The 19,506-nt window shown below is 34.0% G+C and overlaps 1 long non-coding RNA gene across 1 annotated transcript; it reads right to left on the bottom strand.

Moving 5' to 3' along the window:
* Nucleotides 1–794: 794 nt before the first annotated feature.
* On the bottom strand, nt 795–1,911 carry LOC126735073 (uncharacterized). The gene is made up of 3 exons (XR_007660274.1): nt 1,777–1,911; nt 1,585–1,718; nt 795–1,034 (listed from the first exon to the last, which is right to left on the bottom strand). It is a non-coding gene; the product is annotated as an uncharacterized LOC126735073 (long non-coding RNA).
* Nucleotides 1,912–19,506: the final 17,595 nt, after the last annotated feature.

Here is a 19,506-nt window from a genome sequence, read left to right as displayed (position 1 = left end):
TATAACTTCTACTTGTCAGATTGTTTTCAAGTTTTGTAGGTGCTTGGCTTTCGATAACAAGGACAATTTTTAAAATGTTTTTGAGTTTCCCTTTTCTAAAATTGGTGTATCTCGAAGTTTTGATCAGTTCAATGAATTTGAACTTTTAAATAAATTGGAAGCGTTTAATATGGCGGATTCAAAATGGCTGCCTTTTAAGTCAAATATAATATATAAAAAGTGAATTTGAAAAAAACCTTACTTGTTGAATTGTTTAAATTTGCTACATTTTTAGGAGTCTTATCAAAAAATACAAGTTTTTACTTAATATTTGTTGAAATTTTAGAGATGAATATTCAAAAAATAAATCTAAAGTTGAAATAAATAAACAATTAAAAAACACATTTAAACGCACTAAAAAATATAAAATAATTTAAATACGGTATGGGTTATTTTAATTTTTGAATTAGGTCGTTTTAAAAATACAAAAGCGCAAAAGAATAACAAACAATTATCATAATAAGCGCTAAATAAGTAGTTTTGTAAATTATATACTTTGTATTCATTTGTGGATATAGTAAATATATAAATAAAATATGTTAAAATATCAAAATTTACCGGGTCTTAAACGCCGACATTGGTGGCCGACAAAAAGAAGTGGGGTGTGTTGGTTTGGGATAATAGGTTGTAAAATCGGCTAAAACTATTCCAGTAACATTACGGGGAGAAAATAAATAATAAACTTTTTAAGATTGTAATGCTTTTATGTAAAACACAAAATACAGAACAAAATATTTAACCTGTAGGGATGAAATACATACTACTTTATTATTGGGTAATTATATTTATACAAGTAGTATGTAACCAAATTATTGTCTAAAACGCTACAAGCAAAAACTCTCTCGCGAAACGGATGCACACAAGTTAACGTACTTGCGAAAACTAAACCTGGGCTCTACCCAGCCGATGCATGGCGAGGTGAGGAACGGGGGAGGGGGGCAATCGATTTCAGGGCCGCTCGAGTGGCCTGACTTGTTGTAATCTATAGACGGTGACTAAAGGTAAAAATCATTTAATTTCAATATTAACAAACCATAAACGTTCTCTTCAATATTTTTATTTTACACACCTATATTGATAATAAATAAATATAAGTACATAACTAATATTTATTAAATAACTGTCTAGCTCTTAACCTATAAAGCGAGCACTGGGTAATATCTGTCGCCCCCTAAAGACCTTAAGGGTAGTATTTACTCCGATTAAATGAAATCAACCCCTTGAAATTAAATGTTTTAGTAAACGAGTTCCTCTGCTAGAGTGTTTTCAAAACAAACATGTTAAGCATAAAACTCAAATTGAAATTCAAAAAAAAAAGTTGCCTTAATGGGTTAAATATGGAAAACAGAAGAAAGAGTCATCTGTTTAATTTTATTTATAGAACTCACAAAACAGGTCAGCCAGTGTATTTAAAGGATTTAATTAATAGTTTTAATCATAAATATAATACACGACATATTGACAATTTTAGAGTACCACGGCATAGATCAGTTAATTACCAAAAATCATTTGAGCACATTACAACCAGGTTTTGGAATAACTTACCAAGTGAGATCAAGACTTTTAAGGAGCAAAAGTTCTCATTGTAGATTAAAACATCTTGCTTAATGAGCAATTAGTAGGGAGGTATGAATTGAGCCTGTGAACTATATCTAAATATGTCCAAGTGTGCCTGATGGCTAGAAGTAATAATTTCATTAAATTTAAAACACTTTACTTAACTTTGAGTATCTGTACCTTCCTCTGAGCACTATTTTCCCTTCGACTTCTTCTAGGCTTTCATACATATGACACGCGACCACTCTTTTTTTTTATTAATATACTTGTTATACACACAATAATATATATTAAGAAGACTTCTTTTATATTTCTACATTCTTTTTTGTACGTTTCTATGATATACGCGTCTGTCCAACATATGCATTAGGGTGCTTATCTTATCGGTTTTTTAATTGGTAAATAAAGTATTTTTAAATTTATTTTTTTTGAATTTGAATTTCAAGATAAAAATTACTGAAGCAGTCATAATATAATAATAACCAAAAAGAATAAACTAAAAGGCTACAGAATACTAAGAAAAATATTCCTGGCACAAAATGTGTGAGCACTCCCGAACTCTATTACTAAATTCAAATGGCAGGAAATTTGGAAGTTTTAGTGGCTCAGTACTTATCCTTGATCTTTCTTTTGAAGGTTACAAATAGTGTTATCAGTTGCTATTTTCTCAAAATGGCTTATAGATTCTTATCATTCATTACAAAAACTCTTCTAGGAGACTGTGTGGCAGAAATTGGAGTTTAAGCCCAAAAATGAACTGTCGGTATAAAATAGTAGTAAGCAGAAATAAAGTAAGATCCATTTTCGTCTTCTACTGTGAAAAGTGCATAAGTTCAAAGTGACTAATTTTATCTGAGAAGCAAAAAACTGTATTTTCGGGGTTATATTTTAAAAAAGATGCAATTTTTTTAATGAAATTTATTTTTTTTTTTTTAAATAGTTAACATTTTGATTTTTAATGTTTTTTTGGAAACTACCATGTAGTAAGGGACTTATGCATTTTTCATACTCTAATTTGCGAACAAAAATGGACTTATGCATTTTAAGAAAAACACTAATCATAGAACAGAAACATTTATTAAACAAAAATAAATTAAAATCTTTTTACTAAATAAAAGGTTATTCATGGTTCAAGTTATCGTAGAAAGGATGATAATCTGCCTCCATTGTTTTCTTCAAAAACATTAAATTATTAAATGTTTCCTTTTTTATTTTTAAGGAATCTTTATAAAGCGGTGGTAACGAATTAAAGTGTACAGAGACTCTACTTTTACTTTGCCTGATAGGTAATTCCTTAAAATTGTGTCTAATTTTGTAATCAATCTTTCCATTTACATTATATCTTAATGCCCGTATATCATTCACAGTGGGATCACCTGCTTTAAATCCTGGTCGAATGGACTTCACTAACTTAATTTCGTCAAAATTCTTGAAATGTTCATGACTTAAATAATTAACTTTATGGGGCTTCGGCAATTTTCTCGCATATTTACAGGCAGCAACAATATCAGCGGGCACATTGATATTTCGTCCTTTTAAATAACGTTCTATGGTGGAATGTATCGAGTCACATTCCATTTGGGTGTGACCGTTTTCCAAATATTTTTGTTCAATACACACCTGGTTTGTTACAGAAAGATTAAGAAGAGCATTTGATAATATGACATTCCTATTCTGTGCTGCACATCCGTCGCTAATTAAAATGATCTTTTGGTTAGGGGTAAGGTTTGGAATAATATCAGTCATGAGAAATTGGGAAATAATAGAGAAAAATCAATTTGTATGGAGATCAAAAATCGTAAAATTATGGACTACTAATTTTGTTCGATAATACAAAGCCCAAGCGTTCAATTTCGGGCAAAGGAGAACAGATTGTAGATCCATTGTGAATACTTTATCGTCAGAAAGTTTATCAGATTCTTTTTCACTTCTTGCTTCATTTTTCTTTTCAATGTGCTCGATGTAAATTTGCTCTTCTATATTTTTTGTTTTATATCCCACGCATACATCACATTCATCTTTTTTTGAAGCATATAATGCCAAGTTAAATTCGTCAAAAACTTCGTGAAAAGTCTTTATACTTAGAGCATTTATTTTGTTTTTAACACACTAATCTTCTTTATAAATGTGGTACACTTCGGCTTTTGATCTAAAATGTGGTTCAAGATACAGTCTCGATGTTGTTTTGCGGCAGTAATGAGATTCAAGCTTAGGCAGTGTATGAAAAAAAGATTTTAGGTTTTCCTTTTCTTTGATGAATCTTAAGTTTTTTTTGCTTGGAGTATATTATCATGATTTTCGCTCGAGCTGGCATCACTTTTATTAGGACTTTTGGTCACTTTCAATCTATGCAGATATTGTTCTTACTGAAACTCCCAAAGTGTTGCAAAAGAAAGTTTTGTTTACGCGAACTTGTTCATTTTTTGTATGTAGAAAGTATTGATACAAATGGATCTTTGGCTTTTGTCGTCTTCTTTTCTGTTTCTTGTTCAAGCTATCGGCAGCGCTAATACCCTAGATGACACATAAATTCTTTTCTCTTGCCATTTTAACTTCTGAAACATCTTGTCTCGTTCTTGGTCACTTATTTTAAAGCACTGAATTTTTGTATTTACTTTAACACATTTACACCTTTCCTTTAGAGTTTTCTTTCCTTTGTTTATTTTAAACCCATTACCTTTCCTGCCTGTGTAGTCTAAACCATGTCTCGTCTTTTTTTCATTCCATTATACTTCCACTGTTCAGGATTGCTAAATTTTCTTTTTTTTTCGTTTTCGGTTTAAGTCCTGGTTATCAATATCTTCACGTGAAGAAATTTCTTCTTGTTCTTTCTCCTCCAGTAGTAGACCTTGATCACTCGCTTCACCATCGGTCGCTTCATGTTCTTCTTCTTGTTCCATTTCAAAACTGGAATCGTGATCTTCAACTATTTTAACATCTTCGTGCTCTAACACATTTAGCTCGTTCAAGGTTTTCGTAATATTTGGGTTATGTTCTTTTCTTTGGTCTGATTCAAATAAATTTTTACTTTCAAGTTCTTTTTCATCGGTTTTACTTACATTCTCCCCTACTTCCAAGTCAATTGTTGTATTAAGGTTCCAATGATTATCTTCATCTTCATTAATATTATTAACAAAACTAGTTGATATCACCACAGAACTATTAAATAATATATTTTCATTATTTAAAATTTCTTCTGCCAGTCGGCATTCCTCTAACAAATTATATGTTTTGCTAGCTTAAAATATATCATCGGAATTTTTAGGTGGCTGGTCTTCAAAACTCTCACTCTCAAGTAGCTCTGTATACTGATTATCAATCGAGTTTTTAATGTCTTGTAGGCAAATAGACCGTTGGAGTAGTTTATAGCCTCTTTTTGATTTATTCATATTTGAAAAAATACAATTTTTAAATAAATAAGTGCTGATAGAAATTCCTAATTTGTTTATAATTATTAAAAAGTTGTGATGTTGTAAAGATTTGTGTTGGCACTACAGAAAAATAAGAATTTTTCCCGTTTAAGGATGCCAACAAGAGTTACTTATTATTCTGAAACCAAGAGGAGATCTAGAATGTAAAGCGGTTTAAATACTTGTGAATCTGGGATCTGGAGACCAAACTTAAATCAAAGTATTTATATAGTTGTCTAACTACCTACATTTAAAAAATTGGAAAAATTACTCTCAACATATTCAACTGCGCATAATTCCGCCTGAATGTTAAATAAAAATATATAGTTTCAGTTGTTATAATTTTTTTTAAAAGAAAAGGAAAATTAGGGCAATATAATACGTACTTACCTTTTTAAACAAAAATCACAATTTTGTATACAAAAAACCCTCATAAGCATAAAAAATAGATCAATAAGTTGAAAACGTAAATTCAATACCGTTTAACCACAAACACTGACGGACTTATGCAGGTTTCATAGAGTTGTCAAAATGGTTGGACTTATGCAGATTTCATTTCTATAATTTTAGCGACATCTATTGAATATTTCGCGATCTAAAGTAGGTCCCCGGATAGCTTTAAAAATCAGCTAGTAGATGCCACCAAATGTCTGAAATTAAATTTTTTGGACTTATGCATTTTTCACCATAAGGCGACGTTTTGTCATATGGTTTAATCGTGTGGGGAAGGAAGGTGACACAAACCATAGCAATCAGGCAACTGCAGGAGGTTAATTGAAGCAGAAATAGAGGAAGTTTAATACAGGCTGAAATAGGATAAAAGTCCAATAAAAGCAAATAAAACCTATAGGCTAAAAAATATAGAAATATGAAGAGATTAAGTAAATCTGGAGCGTATCAATTTTCTGTTAAAATTACAAAATAAAAGACAGACAGAAGGCTCGATGCTTAGCTATGCCCATCTCTAGTGAAAAACCAAGAACAAAGATCGCTAAGAGTTCGAGGAATTATGCCACAGTATTCCATAAAAAAAGGCTGCTCAAGCTGACAAGAGAAACAGGAGTAAACCTCCATTTGTCCCGATACATCCAGGAAAGAATTGTTATTATAAAAATATAATTATATACTCCGACAGCTATGCGCCCATAAAGGCAGGTAAGTAGAAAAAAAGTTTGTGTGTGTACCTTAGAGAGTATAGTCATGTCCAACTCTAGCAAGAGAACCGAGTCAGGTAGCCAGGCAGAAGCAGATAAGGTAGCCAGGAAAGGCCCAAGCCACAAATTAATGGACCCAAAAGGGACAACTTAAATGATGTTTAAGTTAAAATCTTATGTATAATTTTCCTGGATTGTGATTTGCCCATACAGAATTTCTAGGAGTTATTGGGGTAAAAATTACATTAACTTCTTATGAACGAAGACACGGTGCTGTGATCGATTACGTTTTACCAAATCACAAACAATTGTCAAACAAAGAAGATGAGCTTAACATAATGTCACTAGACAGTTGCTAGGTCGAAGCAATGTCATCAAAAGGTGAATTATCGTTGACGGTGAATGAACAAATAGATTTTGAGGGGACGAAAAAAGTATCTTTAGGCACCTCAGGGTAATTTTCTTGTGTCGAATATTTTGTGTATGGTGTTGCACCTGAGGCTCCAAGTTATCCTGGTCTTTACCGTTTTGTTTTTTATAAAAGCGCTCAAGAGACCCTAAGAGGAGCGGTATGGTCGGTCTGCTTATTGGCCACTGTAAATTAAATAAACCAGTAAGAACTTTAAAAATCACGCACAATAACTGCTGCAGACTACCACTCTATCGCAAGAAGAAAGAAATCTTTCTGAAAAAATAAATTTGAGATTTTGGGAAATTACAAGCCAAGAGTGTTACGCCTTTGGAGTCGAATCAAAAAGACAAGTATAGATAAGGAGTTGTAATACAGTTTGGAAGCGCTGCAAGAGATCTCTATAGATTACGATTTCATAAGACTTTTGTTAATAAGGCCATCTCCGTCTAATCTAATCATGTGAGAAAACTTGCTTTTGCAGCGGAGCAGAAAGTATTAGGTGATAGCTGGGTTTGCTGGTTTGGTTTTTGACTTGCTTTTCCAGGCGAGTTTATGGTCGGATATGATACCTCAATAATGAAGAACCTGAGCAGCTCAGGCAAAATTAGAATTTAACCATGTAACCAGGAGGACGGACCAAGTGAGGCATTCTTCTTGAAGAGGTTTCCTAGTTCTTTGTGAAGTTAACTTTTAATGTTCATTAGTTTCTCCAGACAGATATTTTCAATATGTTATTGAAAAATCTTACTATCTGTTTTTTGTTTAAAGTGGTTATTATTGCGATATCATCAGTATATTGAAGTAAGCTGTATATCTGAACGCTTGGCAGAGCAGCACATGATCCACTGAGATGTTAAACCGCTGAATATGTTTGAAACGTAGTTGTAATAACGAGTTGTAATAACCTTAACAACTTAATCGTAAAACAGAGAAGTTAATAAAGTTAAAATACAGAGGAACTTTAAGATTGTTTTTTATCGACCGAGGCTAATAAAAAAGAGGAGACTAAAATATATTGTTAAACGGAAGAGTAGAGTTGGACGGTATCAATAGCTCATGAGTTGATGGTATGGCTATTAGATAGTAACTTTGTTTAAAAGTTACGTTGCTTTTCATTGCTTGCAAACTGAAAAATAAAGTATGTTAAGATTAATAGCTTATTGGCAATTGCTAAGCATTAAGATATTCCGGCTGAAGTAAGTATAGTACGTTCAATATTATGTCCGACTAGTTTAAACCTTTTCTCTACTAGTTGCCATAAAAATTTTAATATTAATAAGTAGTACCTGTTAAAAATGTGAGTTAAAAACGTAGAAGTGGTACTTATCTCCAAAAAAAAATGCTTTTAATGGATAACTATTAGAACTAAGAACTTTTGTCACTTTTATTATTAAAGGTCTACATAAATATGAAATACCGCCGGCTTGAATAATTCATAGAACGACAAGATTTTTTTTTGTGATTTTCAATATGGATTCAGAAAATCATATTCAACGTCATACCGCAGGGATATACCAGCACTGATTTAGTTAGTCTGTTTGCCGATGATTTATCTGTATTATAGCATGGTTCTAGCTTAAAAATACCTACAAAAAAGCTCTTATACTTTTTACAAATACAAAAATGTCAGTAGTAAATGTCATAAATTAAGTTAAATGGAAGATCTCTTCTTGAGTGTTAAGAGCCAGAATTCAGTTTTTTGACTAATCACTTAAGCCGCGTACAGACCGGATTTCCAACCTAAATCAACGCAGGCCAAGGCACATGTGGTTACAGATTTGGAGGTGTTCGGATTGGTCTGTACAGCGCAAGCCAACGGTTTCCAACCGCTTCCAACGGCACCATTGGCGTTCGATTGCGTTCGGTCTTTGAGCGGTACATCAAAGGGAAATATGATTTGGTTTGGACAGGATTTGTCGCGATTTTAGTGTTTTTATGTTTTTAGTCATTTGTCTGCCTTCGATGAGAGAAAATTCGCGTTTGTTTTTAATTTTCTGGTGGACGGGAAAAATGGAGTGGACTGAAGAATTAAGCCTTAAGTTAATTGAGTGCTATAGACAACATCCAATCTTGTGGGACCCTACTCATAAGCAATATAAAATGTTAAAGAAGAAACCAGAAATATGGAAAACTATTGGAGCAGAATTTAAAGGTGAAGAAAGTGAAGTAAAAAAGAAAATGGAGAGCTTGTTAACTTCGTATCGCCGTGAAATGAAACGTGAAGGATCGGTGCGTTCGGGAATGGGTACAGAAGACACGTATCACTCAAAATGGTTTGCCTTTAAATCAATGCAGTTTTTAAATGATAAGGTTCGTCCAAGAACAACACAAAACACAGAAAAAATAAGTACATTTTAATAGCATAGGTACATAGAATTAACTACACTCGGAAGCAAAATAAATGCACCACCCTAAAATTATGAAATGAAATAAAAAATGAATACTGTGCCAAAAATTAAACTAATACTGGATTTACAAACTTCAATCCATTTCTTAGCTGAGGGACCCAAAAGGGACAACTTAAATGGTGTTTAAGTTAAAATCTTATGTACACTTTTCCTGGATTGTGATTTGCCCATACAGAATTTCTAGGAGTTATTAGGGTAAAAATTACATTAACTTCTTATGTACGAAGACGCGGTGCTGTGGTCAATTACGTTTTACCAAAACACAAACAATTTTCAAACAAAGAAGATGATGCTTCACATAATGTCACTAGTATAGTTGCTAAGTCGAAGCAATGTCATCAAAAAGTGAATTATCGTTGACGGTGAATGAATAAATAGATTTTGAGGGGACGAAAAAAGTATCTTTAAGCACCTCAGGGTAATTTTTTTAAATAGTTTATTTTACAGATATTCAAAAGTGTCGAATATTTTGTGTATGGTGTTGCACCTGAGGCTCCAAGTTATCCTTGTTTTTACCGTTTTGTTTTTTATAAAAGAGCTTAAGAGATCCTAAGAGGAGCGGTTAGGTCGGTCTGCTTATAGGCCACTGTTAATTAAATAAACCAGTAAGAACTTTAAAAATCACGCACAATAACTGCTGCAGGCTGCCTTTCTGTCGCAAGAAGAAAGGAATCTTTTTGAAAAAAAAAATTGAGATTTTGAGAGATTACAAGCCAGAATCAAGCAGGTATATGAAGAAGCTAGTGTTACGCCTTCGGAGTCGAATCAAAAAGACAAGCGTAAATAAAAAGTTGTAATATAGTTTGGAAGCGCTGCAAGAGATCTCTATAGATTACAATTGCATATGACTTTTGTTAACAAGGCCAACTCCAACTCTGTCTAATTTAATCATGTGAGAAAACTTGCTTTTGCAGCGGAGCAGAAAGTATTAAGTAAACAGCTGGCTTTGCTCAATCCATTAAAGAAGAGGAGACTAAAATATATTGTTAAATGGAAGAGTAGAGTTGGACAGCATAAAGGGAACATAAACGACTCAATTGGTGATTGCAACAACTATTGTCACATATCTCTATTGCCACTACTTTGGGTGTAACAAACTGTTCGGCATAAGTCAAATTAGATTTTGGTCAACACACAAATCCACAATCGTAACTATTGTCTTCTTATCAAAAAAATTGCTTATGGATTTTAGTTTGGGTTGGTAATGGTGTCACAGATGCCTATATCCGGACATAAACCCAAAATGTCATAAGGATATTTTAAAGGCTTTTAGGTAGTGTGCTTTCTATATTATTTATGTCTATATCTATGTCTACACTTATACCTATATCTATACATATATATATATGTATATATCTAGATCTATATCTATATCTACACCTATACCTATTATATCTATAGGAATCTTTATGATTTTATTTTCATCGTTTTTGAAGCGAGCAATTGTGAATAAGTCGATCTTCATCACATACAAATGTAGGGATGTCAGACACTGAATTACCTCTAAAGCATTTGCTAGTAAGTTTATCATAGCTCTCGCTACGTTAATGTATCGCATTCTTTGACCATGGCCAAGTTTTCAACAAATTCTGACCACTCTTTTTTTGGAGCCAGACAGTAGCATATACGTTAGCGTAGGTCTTATAATAGCTGTATATACATACATAACTACCTTAATAAAGAAGATCTACTTTCTGTATGTTCTTTATGATATAAAAATAGGTACTAGTGTTGTAAAACTTAGTGAGGTAGCTGATAGTTGAGTTTTGCGGTTCCGCGCTGAGAATGAATAGCACATCAGATACCAGACGAACAACAAGGCGTTTGATTCAGTAAAAGGCTATAAGCTCTGGAAAATTCTAGGCGAGGTGGGAATGCCTCACTTAATTCAACTTAATCTGTATGAGAACGATAGCGCTAAAGTAAGCGTCAATAACGTAGACTCAAAAGCCTTCACAACTAAGGCAGGGGTAAGACAAGGATGTCTTCCTACTTTTCAAAATTTACACAGAATTTGACAGACGTATAAATAATCTCACATACACATTGGAAGCAGATGTATAAATAATCTCAGATACACAAATGACATCCTCATTATAATATCAAATGCGAAAGAAAATTCATAATTCGAACATTCATAATTTAAGGGAAGATGGAAGGAGGCCGTCCGAGGGGCAGTTTACCAATGAAATGGATAGACCAAATGAAGATGATGAAATGACTCAGCTTAAGATAGAGATCTCTGAAAGACGACTATTAACTCAACTAAGTAACTCATGGTGCCACCATGCCCCTATGAGGGGTGCACGGACTCAGGAGATTTCGCATACAATTTTTTTTTCAGTCATCTGCCTAAGTTACGTATAGTGACAATCATTATTTCAGTGAACAATAAGACTAGAACTATGTTCTCTATGCAGAGTTGATACACACCTCCCTCCCTGCTAGCAGCTTCTGGTCATCATCGGCCTGTCCACCCGCCCTATATACTGAGTGAAAGGCCTGAGATTACAACAGTCAGGAGCATACGCTTGCTCGTTATGATGAAGCGGGTTTGTTATTCGGACTTTATATACCTTTCGCACGTGCTTTCCACATATTTTAAGCAAAAGGATGACAGACTTGCAAGGCGATAGGTTTTTAGAGTATTGGTGTTTAGAGTTTTAGCTAAAGTGTCGAAGCGAAGAAACACAACTGTGACTTCTTTCCATACCTTATATTAGCACCAAAGGTCTTTTAAACATCTTCACCAGGTGCAGCAATAAGCTTTACTTAAGTAAAGCCTAGCTTAGTTATGCTAGGCTTTACTTAAGTAATGCTAAAAAAATGCATGGATTTAAAGAACGAGAGCGCTCGCTTTTTTTCATCCTTGTATATTATCTGATCGGCGAATAGCCAATTAGCATCTGAGAGTAAGTTAGGTCCTCTCACAACTGAAATCGGGAAAAAAATTATTATGATTTGTTTGAATTATTAAGAAAAAAATCTATAAGAATGAGTTTTTACTTTTACAAAAACTGTAAAAATAACGGAGATACGACGGGGGTCCCAAAATGCAAAAATGTCAAAAATGCCCTGTAGCTTAAAAAATAAAAGGGCTGAATGAAAATTTTGGTAACAGCATCTTTAGTTTTACGAAAAAGTAGCAAGGTGTCGCGAAAACCGCAACTCTCTATCTCTAAAAATAACGGAGATATCCCGCAAAAGTACCCAAAATGAAACCTGTACATTTCACTCTTTTTTATTAATTAACTTTTATTACCGTTTTTTTTAAAATAATGTCTTTATACTCGCCTCCTTTGAGCCTCTATATTCTAGAACTCAATGGATTTCAGGTAAATGCCCTTAGAGAATTTTCATACATTATAGAATTGGAGACTTTGGCAATAATTTTGGCGTATAAGCCCCGGCTTTCAGGTTGAGATGGGTATATTTAGAAATGTCAACAGATCGTTTCATTTTAATCGCAACTTAGAATTAACTGTACGTTTCTCGTGGCTATTTACTAAGTGATTACCCCCAAGGCTTTCTCTTCATCTAATGTGCGCTGTTTGGCTTAAGTTAACTTACAAGAATATATAATAAAATAAAATATGTATATTTCTGCGGCGGCATTTTAAAGTCAGCCTAGAAAATTCATGATTATATATGATAGTTTTTAACTAATTGCGTTCTTTTATATGTTTTACGTGATTTCTTCTTTAATAATATGAAGCTCTTCTGTTTTAAAAACAACTATACAATTTTCGGCAGAGAGTATTTGACCAATAAAAAATATAAATTTAATTGGTATAGGAGCTAAGTCTCTAGAGTTTCTATATTTGTTCAGGGCACGAGACTGCTTAGAGGATAAAAATGTTAAAGCGAAATGGGTAATCAAGTCATTTCCTCTCTTCAAATCCAAATTGGTTATAGGACCACTGAATGTGTCGCCTACCAGTCTTACAAATCCAAAAGAAGCGTTTCTATATCTTCTAAAGGGGCATGTGACAACATTCTTTTCGCAATATCTATCGAGCATTCGAGAACCCAAGCAGTAAAGTCTTTTGCAGTAAAGTCTGTAATATGTGGCAATGTGTTCTATAATTCATGTCCAATAACAGATTGGCCTGAAAAGGTCAAATTTATCGATAATACCCGTATTGTTTGCTGTAAAGCAGAAAGTTAGGTTATCCCTGAGAAATAAAATGTAGCCATGAAAACCGTGGAGATAGCATACCTAAAGAAAACACTTAAGATTGCTAAGGATAAAATACACTCGTAACAGAAACCTGAAACTTCTAGAAGGAGAAGTATGAAAATAAATAATAGGTTTGTTCTAGCATCAATTTCAAACGGTTGGAAACTATCAGAAGCATGCGCATTTTCCTGATGGCGTTCAAGCACGCAAATCGCGCGTTTAAAACTACTAGTCGAGCGTTCTAGCGAATGTAAATTTTGATTTGGAAACTGGCTGGAAACTGTCAAAAGAGTTTGTGGATTTTGCTCGGATTTTCAGTTTGTGAGTTGCGCAGTAGATTTGTTTATGTTTTTTTTTTTATTTGAAGTTACCATAAATTTGGGTTGTGAATTTGGTATAAAAAGAACAAGCTTAAAAAAAGTCTAGAAAATCAGTGAATATACAATATAGGTACGTTATGTTTGTTCAAGTGCAAGTAATAAAAGGTTGAATAGAGAATTTTTTATCATTAATGGTTAATAGAGTAATTTTTTATTATTGAAATCAAATTTCTATTTGTTAGTTATCTAATATCTAATGTATGATGTTAGACTCATCAAATTCTGAGTCGGATGCGAACAAAATTCTTTTTGATTCCGACTTGGTAGATGATTATGATGATTACGATGAGTTTTTCTTCCATTATGCAAAGCGGTCCAAAAATTAAGGTTATGTTCATGTTACTGACCCCTCTACAATAATACAGAATTTATTGAGCATTTTAGACTTACTCGAGAATTAATATCATGTTATTGCTCAAAAATCTTAACAGAGTATTTTTTAACCTCAAAATTTTAAAAACAAACAACAAGGCAGGCTAGCTTATTTGACGATTTACATGAAATTTGTCGTTGATTTTTCCGACGTAAAAGCGTTCTAGCAAAAAACCGTTTGTTACCAGTTTGCGGATTGAAGATGCGCACTAAAGCATGCAATAAACTGGTGTTAAACCACCCAAACATATACGCTAGTTACATGCCTAAGAAGAGCTGACTCTCCAGTGTAAATCTACCCACTTGCGGGGTTGGCCACATCAGTACTTTTTGCCCTATATAAACCTTAAATTTTAAATCGCTTTATCTCATTGTTTCTGTTGCTGCACGTTATACTGTCAATTTGTATTTTAAGAAATAAAATTGTTTTTTAAAGTCTCCGTGTCGTTCAACGTTCGTATTTCGCTAGAACAAACCTATAGTATTAACAAACGATCATAACAAAAAAGGTAAATAAACAAATTCGTCCCGCCATTCTAAATCCACCGAAAATAAGTCGACAGCTTCTTACGATGCGACGCCGACGCGACGCGACGGCGCGATCAGTCCAACTTCACCGCCATCTCCTGGAGATACGATTAACTTGACTGTAATATTTTATTCTCCGGCAGATCGCGCAACATGAAAATTAAGGTCAGAAAATCATGAATGTTCCACTTCAAATTTCAAATTTGTTATTTTTTTACAGCAAGAAAACAGCTGATATGCAAGCACAAATGGAAAATACTAAATCATCAAAAGTAAACGATGAAAAGGAAAATGAAAATTTGCAAAATTTTGAAAACCAAACAGAGTTGTACATTAGTGTCTTGAAACAAGGTGTCCCCTGGAAACTACAGTTCTTAGAACTATTACAAGGATGTCATTCCAGTTCCTATCTGGAGTTCCACCTGATGAGACAAATAGTACCTTTTTAAAAGGCCAAAACCTGAATACTGATTATCGATGTGAAAGGATTAAAACGAAGATCGACAAATATTATGCTTGCTTTAAATTATCTGTCACCCCTAATGAAAGAGACAAATACTTATGCCCTACCTTATGGCCTAGAGGGGTAATTGTCAAATATTCAATGCCTATAACACTAGATGGCTCCAGCATTATTCAAAAAAATTAAATTAATAACAGGTTAGGGATTTTAGGTTAAGATAACAGGTTAGGGATCTGTGAAAAGTAAGGTAGATAAAATTGAATTTGTATTATAAAGCGTTAGCTAAAACTAGAAGGAATGATCTACAATTGTCTCGGGGGGTATTCTATTAGCAGGATACTCTACCAGAACCCACTATTCTAATAGAGGTACTCCTATGCATGTGAAAGATAAATTATCCGACAAATATTAAAAAATGTTTTGAGTATTGCTCTCAACTTACATTGCTGAATCTTATATTGGTTACTCTGAAAGTTTTGACGCCTTTTTGTTAAAGGTTGAGGAGTGCTTGGTGCTAGGAAAGCAAGGCTCATTGTTGCAGGTAATTAATTATATTAATTTAAGTTTAACACAGATAATTCTTATACAAGAAATTTCTTTAACTTATTAATAAGTTTGGGCCTATAACAAACCATTTTTGAACCTACCTGGCAACAAACATGCTTAGATAATATTTTTGAGTCATGACATGGATTTATATTCTGTCTGTGTGAATGATATGTATCTGTTCATAAATCTGAAAATGTATTTGTCAGAAATTGCCAAATTATTGACTTGTTTCTGTAAATAATAATAATAATAATAATAATAATCGTCTTTTATTAAAAAAAAAAACAATAGATTGACAAATATTACAAATGGAAAAAAAGGGGAAGTCTAGCCTAAGGCTACTCAAACTTAACCCTAATAAATAATAAATAAATTTCGGTAATCATACATAATAATAATAAGAAAAATAATATAAAGATGAAATATTATAAAGAAACAAAAATGAACTTATTATATCACATAAGACCTGTAGACCCAACCCAAAAGGTTTTTAATAGGTACATTTTTTTGAAATTCTATTTAAAATTGTTCTTGAGATTTTATAACTGAGGTTGTGGACGATAAAAAAGTAATTAAATTAATTTTTATGTTGAGGTAATTTCTAGATATTTTTATATTGGCGAACAAACGTACATTTATTTATTTATTATCATTTATTATTAAAACTAAACACATATTTTTTAAAACATTTTTAAAATACGAAGTTTCTATAATTCCCCTCGTAATAGCGAAACTTTCCCGCATAGATAATAATTACTCATTTCATAACCAAATATCAACCGGAAAACTTGCGTACTACAAAATTAAAGCCAAATCATCACTAATTAAATCTTGTGGCAAACTAAATTGTCGACTGTATAACGGCAGTATGCAGCAACTGCATAAATTTCGACGATAATTTATCGGTTCCAGACATGCCAATATTTCTTGTCGCCCCCCAATGTGAAGTGGATGGATGAACCTTTCGTAGAACTTTTTGAAGCTTTAGGGAAACTCGTGTAAGAAATAATTACACAGTCTATTGTTGTCTTTTTTGTATTCGGTTTAACAAATTATTAGAAAGTGAAAGGAAGGATATTTCACGGTCAATTAAGACTTATTGTGTAGAATTTCGATATTGAGGGCTTATGAATTAACGTAGATTTTGGTTTGTTTTTTAATTGCGCTTAGAAAAAAGTTTAAATACATTCCAAACATAAGTCTATTTATTCTCTGTGGGCGTTTTCGTTAATGATGGTCAGCCGAGTATATAAGGAGCCGCGTCGCCGCTGGGAGTCAGTTGACAGTTCAGTGCAATAAAGTTCGGAATATTGCCGCGATATTTAAATCGGACATAAATAGTAGCAAATAAATAAGATGAAAATAACTAGTAGTCGTAAGTGTTCGTGTTTAGTGTAAGTATGTATATAATACATATATATCAATTGACTATTTTCATGTATCGATTATTTAAATTAATTAACATCTTATATTGGTGTCAGGAGTGAAGTGTGAAGTGGCCGTCAGTCAACTGGATATTATTGAAAAATAAATAATAGTGTACTGAAGTAAATTGGACGAAAGTATGTGAAAATGTCAAAGCTGGTGGATTTAAAAGTTCCTGTGACTGACTTCGTATTACGCACTACTTAAGAAAGGCGAATACCCGGACAACTTTATTTTTGTTGGTGCAAACGATATCGGTATTGCAAGGTATGGAAAAAGAATTCCTGGAAAACACTGCAGAACTGAAAGATAACTCTGCCATAATCAGCTATTTGAAAAGTGAACTAGGAAAACGTTACAAGGGAATTATGCCAGGTTGGAAGCAAATATTTTAGAAAATAAAAAATAACTAAAAGAAGTAGGTCTTTTATTAATGAAGGTCAGAGTCCAAGAAGTTCAAGACAAAATCGCAACATTGGACGGCAACACTTTCGATGAGTTGGTGAGTAAACATTTAGCAGTGGACCGAGAACGAAGCTTGTGGCAATATGATATCTGTTGGGCTGATGCACCTCAGACCGCCTCAATTTGCTTATACTACATCATGTAATATTTATCAGCGTCAGTTTAAAGCAACTGCAAATGCAAATGGTTGGTTATCCAGGGAAAAGCCCACTGCCCTTGCATTGGCCTTGAGAGGAGATGCTGCTGCCATCCTGCAAGACTTGTACGACTACCATTTGGAGATGCGATATGGCCAGTCACATCTGGAACATATCTACCACACGGAGTAAAAAATGAAGTGCCAGAAAAGTTCTGGCAAGAATTTTAAGGCTGATATTGCACGTTTGATTCGACTAGCAAATCCAGAACATTTGGCAGTACTGGATGGACTCTGCGATGATGAAGCGAGGCAGTATTTACTACTAGCACATCCATCTAAGCTAGTAGATGCATCGACACGGCACCTTTAATTCAAAGCTGCCAAGAACGCTAACAAGGGCTAGGCTCGCGTCCGGTAAGTTATTTCAGAAGAGGATGATTTTCAGGAATGGGTCAAGCGGATGATTAGGGTGGCGATTGTAGGACGTAGCCGCCACTACCAAAAGTTGGAGTGTTGGAATCGTGTCAAAGCAGATCACGTAAAAAGACACCCTCCAGAAAGTGCTAGTTGTCCTCCCGTCAAACTAAAGAATGTTGATGCGAAGAGACAATCATTGACATGTCTTTAACAAGCTGTAGCAAAAAAATCCTGTCTACGAAACTTCAAGGATTGTCAAAAACTGAAAGATGCTAAGTTGTAAATTACCGACCTCGCTGACCCTGGGCAACATGGTGATCTTATTAAAGACCAAAAGGAGGATCCCGTTATGTATGTAGTTCTAACCTGTATAAAGGAAGGGTCGAAGCCAACTTGGGAAGAAGTTCCCAAGTATTCTTCCAAGTTTCAAGTTATATTGGACGCAATGGAACGGATTTTGGGAGATGAACTCTTGAGGCGTAAAATGGTTGACCACGACGGCAAAGAGAAAGGAAGGCAAATCGTTGTGCCTAAATGTCAGATTACGAAGTTGTTAGAGGAAATCTATACCGGTATGTCAGGAGGATACCTTGAAGTAACAAGGAACCTGGGAAAATTTAAGAAAAGATTATACTGAGTCAATAGCAAGGTAGACCTAAGGAACTGGTGCAGCAAATGCGTTGTATCTACAGCAAAGTTTGATGCATTAATACAACGTGAGAAGTTCCTTTGAAAGGATTGCTATTGACGTTGCTGGTCCGTTTCCCAAATCAAAGGCAGGGAATATGTACATCGTGTTTGTGATGGATTATTTCAGTAGACTATTCTACCAAACCGGTAAGCCTCTACTATTGCTGACGTCTGAATAAAAGAATGCTACCTACATCTAAACCAAGGATGACATTTTGAATCCAGACTATTCCAGAACATCTTTCTGTAATATGCTTAGAATCAACAAAACAAGAACTACTTAATTACACTCACAGTCAGATGATATTTAATCAAAGTAGCCTCTAGCCCCCAAAGAACCTGGGATAGGTTTCCTTATTTGTTCCTGCTGGTTTATTGATCGGCAATTAAGAACACAGGGGAGTCTCAGGCTTGAACAATGATGAGAAAAAAATACCGTCTCTCATGCGATCTGAAGTTTGGTTGCTAGCCAGGAACTGATATTGCGGAGGAGGACTCCGTCAGTAAGATGCATGGAGGAATGAATATCATTCATAATCAGGTACGCAGTTTCATTCAAGATGCCAGCGATTGGATAAAGAACGCATATAATGTCAATGCCAAAGACCGGAGGTACAACAACGGTGACTTGGTTTGTCACCAAAACTTCAAACATCCTAATATGGGCCATACAAAAATTTGGAAGCCATCAATGATGTTCTTTACAGAGTACAAAAGCCACCGAAAGTTAAAGCTTGAGTCACACACTTCAATCCTTATAACGGAAACCACAAAGACACTGAACTACGGCAAATCCGAGTTGGTCTGACGTGTCTGTAGTGTGCAGCAAGACCTGTTTTCTGCTTCACCTGAGTCTGCTTTAACATATTGTGTGGCTAAAGACTTAAAAATATCTGGAGAAATATTTGAGGTTTTCCG

This window comes from Anthonomus grandis, chromosome 4 (assembly GCF_022605725.1).
Source record: "Anthonomus grandis grandis chromosome 4, icAntGran1.3, whole genome shotgun sequence".
In the NCBI taxonomy this organism is placed as follows: Eukaryota; Metazoa; Arthropoda; class Insecta; order Coleoptera; family Curculionidae; genus Anthonomus; species Anthonomus grandis.
The sequence above is the reverse complement of the archived record's forward strand: the minus strand, read 5'-3'. Positions and strand labels throughout refer to the sequence as shown.